The following is a 3,227-nucleotide window of genomic DNA, read 5'->3' as shown; positions in this document are numbered from 1 at the left end:
TCATATCAGTTGACCCCATTTGGGGTTTTTTTAGCAAATATGCTAGACTGGCTTGCCATTTCTTTTTCCAGTTCATTTTACTGATGAGGAAACTAAGGCAAAAGGATTAAGGTATTTGCCCAGGATCACAGTGCTTGTAAGTGTATGAGGCAAGATTTGAATTCAGAATGAGTCTCCCTGACTCCAGGTTCAGTATTCTATCTACTGCCCTAATCTTAGAGCAGCTTGCCCATAAGCCTTTGCATTACTCCTCCACCATAGTATTTGTGTCCCTATTCACCTAAATTTAACTCTTCAGGCTTCTGTGTATCATCTTCAGGCTATCATAAAATAGCATCTAATCCATCCCCCACTGGAAAAAAAAAAAGAAGTGCTTTTCTTTTACCTCAAAATATTTTTGTTCATTATCATTCTCACTCCAACTCTAGCTCTTTCTCAATTATTTGTCAGTCTGTCTCTTTGTCTCAAAGCACAGGAAATGGTAACAAAATCATCAGTTTCTACTCCCTACAATCAAGCCTATCTCTTTAACCCTTCACTTCCTCTCCTCCTGGTCCAAGGACCTTCAGTCTGAAGATATATATTCCAAAGGAGCTGAAATCTTTGGGCCACCTTTTTATTCTGTTCCAGGTTTGGTTAGGACTAGAGGTCTTTCTGTACCCTGTCACCATGACCCTTGGGAGAAAATGAATTCTCTAAACTCTTAATTTCTATTTCTATGCTTCAAGAACATTTGAGGACTAATAATAGGGCCCAAAGGTAAAGTATAGAAGTTTTGGGCATCCCATCCTGTGCAAACTATGGCACTGAATGCCCTCAATTGCCTCTTAATCGGTACCCATGTTCCAAGGATCATTTAATAAATCACTTCCAAGAAACAAATATTTCAGGTAATTCTCTCAATGTGGAAAGGCAATAATGTATGATGGAAAAATAGTTCTGGGATTAGAGGACATGAATTGAAATCTCATCTCTGATGCCTACTCCCTGTATTACCTTAGGTAAGTAACTTGTATTTCTTGAGCTTCAGTATTTTCATCTGTAAAATGGGAGGCTTGGACTAAGTCAGGTTTTCAACCTGGAGTTGGATAAATTTTAAGAGGACTGAGAACTTATATAGGAAAAAAAAATCACATCTTTATTTCAACATATTTGGTTTTATTTTGAGGAAGGGAAGAGGCTTCATTCACCAGACTTCCCAAGTGGTCCCCAGCACTCAAAAAGCTTATGAATTTCTAGTTCTACACATATGATCCTATGATTCAGGAGGCTACAATTGGGTTTCCATTTCTTCCAAAAAAATCAGATTCTTGTGGACTTGACTCACTTATTCTAACCTAATGTCCTATTCAAAATACACTTTACTGTTTCATGGTTCCATTTGTCCACATTCAAGAATGGATTCAGTTCCTTATCCACTCAAGTCATGAGTTTCCTTGGTTTTCAGATCATTCCTCTGGACTATTTTAAAAGTTCTCCCTTGGAGGGCAGCTAGGTGGCACAGTGGATAGAGCACTGGCCCTGGAGTCAGGAGTACCTGAGTTCAAATGCTGCCTCAGACTTAATAATTGCCTGGCTGTGTGGCCTCGGGCAAGTTACTTAACCCCATTGCCTTAAATAAATAAAGAAGTTCTCCCTTTGCTTTTTCCCCATTCAGCTGCTTTTCTCTTACAGAGCACAACTACTCTTTCCTTATCCCTTGCTAGTGACCTGTGCCCATGTCATGGTCCTGAAGATATGTTTCAGACTCTGTAAATTGAGGAGTTTTTGATTCCAAATAATGTCCCCCACTTATTTAGTACCTTAGGATTCATCAAGCATTTGAAAAACATTACTTCATTTCTCACAATATCCCAGAAGGTAACTATTATCAGTGTCCTTATTGTACAGACAAGAAAATGGAAGAGCTCAGTAAGTACAAGTGACTTAGGGTCACTCAGCTAACAAGTGACTGAGGCAGGTCTTCCTGAGGCCAAGTCCAGCACACTAACCACCATGTTAGCCACATTTAATTGGGCATAGAGATGGCAAGAACCTGGAATAGCATCTAATCCAATCCCATCATTTATGAATGAAGAAACTGAGGCCCACAGAAATGAAGTAACTTGTCCAAGATCATCCAAAGTGAATAAATGACAGGAGCAGAGTTAGGATTCAAATTCAGATTCCCTGATTCCAATTCCAGGTTCTTTCCATTAGGGATAATTTTGTTAGGCACTCTGCTCCACATTCCTTCTTTTTCTCCTCAGCTAAACCATCTTGCCTTTTGCTCACTCACTAAACCTAACTATGCTAATGCTTCTAGAAACTTTGTCTTTCCATTCTTCCCTATAAATCCTCACTCTTTCTGACCACTTTCCATGACTTGCCATGATTCTGACTTCCTCAAGTGAATAGTTCAGATGACTGACTGCCTCTCTTAGGGCAAAAGAAATCAGGTCTATCTCTAATCCCTTCCCCACATTTCAGGTCTCCATAGGAAGTGGTGTCCAAAAGCAAAAGCAAATAAAAAGATAGGAGTAGTAACAAAAATAGATAAACAAGCCAATGAGTATTATGGGAAGTCTTTGTTGACTAGGATCACAGATCTAGGGCTAGAAGGGACCTTGGATTTTATCATAGGTCTTCCTGTTCCCCAAAATCTTCTCCCAGTGTTAGTAGCTTTTGTGCAGGGACACACACACACACACACATATTAATATAATCACACACACTAAGTGAATTTACTTACATCTTAACCTCCTTTAGCAGGTCAATGATTCTTCCACCATTTCAGGCTCCATATCCAACTTGCTTAGGAAGATCCTCAAGAGACTTGAGTCCCACACATCATCCTTAACCACCTCTCCAATTTCTTCCCTTCCCACCCTCCAGGCTCCCCTTCTGATGCTGTCCAATCTCTCTCCATAGAAGCTATAATGGCTTTCTCTCTTATAAGGTTACCCCTAGACTGTCCTCTCTCACCCATATGTCCTGCAGCCCTGACCCATTCATTCCTTTATTCTCCACATTCTCCCTCCACCCAAATTTTATGGACTAATACACTCCTCAACTATCATTTCTCCCTCTAATGTGCTTGGGGAACTTGTGGTTTTGATAGATGTAAAAACTATGCTGGACTGCCAGAAAAAGGCCACAGGTTTCAATCAGCTGGTCCCCTTTGATTCAGACACTACTTAGCATCTTCCTCTTTTGACTGACTTCATTAACAAGAGTTTACTGGGGGG

Source organism: Macrotis lagotis, chromosome 2 (assembly GCF_037893015.1).
Source record: "Macrotis lagotis isolate mMagLag1 chromosome 2, bilby.v1.9.chrom.fasta, whole genome shotgun sequence".
NCBI classification, from domain to species: Eukaryota; Metazoa; Chordata; class Mammalia; order Peramelemorphia; family Peramelidae; genus Macrotis; species Macrotis lagotis.
Note: the sequence above shows the minus strand (reverse complement) of the source record.